The following is a 615-nucleotide window of genomic DNA, read 5'->3' as shown; positions in this document are numbered from 1 at the left end:
AAACTGTGATTTAAATTAAACCTACATAATAGAGGTGTAGATCAAATTCAAACTCACTCCAAAAATATCTTTACTAAGTTTTTATCTGTTTTCTTCTTTTAATCAATTTTTGGACAAACTCAAACTAACTCTAAAAGTATCTTTGAGTTTGAGAGAAGATGATAGAAAAAAAGATCAAATTAATAATTAAAATTGACTAAGATTTTAATGTAGTCGAAAAATCAGTTAGCAAAACATAATGTAGTTATATGAGCTAGCTTAGTAGCATAGTTTTCTCTACTCAGCATTAGTTTTTTTATCATTCATTCAATACGAATATATATATACATTTCTGATTCATCTAAGAACAGAATTTCATATCTTCCTTTACTTTCTTAACTACAAATACATTTCTGATTCATCTAAGAACAGAATTTCATATCTTCCTTTACTTTCTTAACTACAAATATTCTGTCTTCGATAACATTTTTGTTAATACTCTTTCTTTGCTTAGTAATTTTTTTTGGACGATGTTTATACTTTTCTTGTCTCACTTTTTATTTTATGCTTAGATTTGTGAGTGTTCACTTTGTTGATAGTCTTACAAATGAGATTTTTTTTTTTTTTATACTTGTA

The sequence above is a fragment of the Arachis ipaensis genome, chromosome B06 (genome assembly GCF_000816755.2).
Source record: "Arachis ipaensis cultivar K30076 chromosome B06, Araip1.1, whole genome shotgun sequence".
In the NCBI taxonomy this organism is placed as follows: Eukaryota; Viridiplantae; Streptophyta; class Magnoliopsida; order Fabales; family Fabaceae; genus Arachis; species Arachis ipaensis.
The sequence above is the reverse complement of the archived record's forward strand: the minus strand, read 5'-3'. Positions refer to the sequence as shown.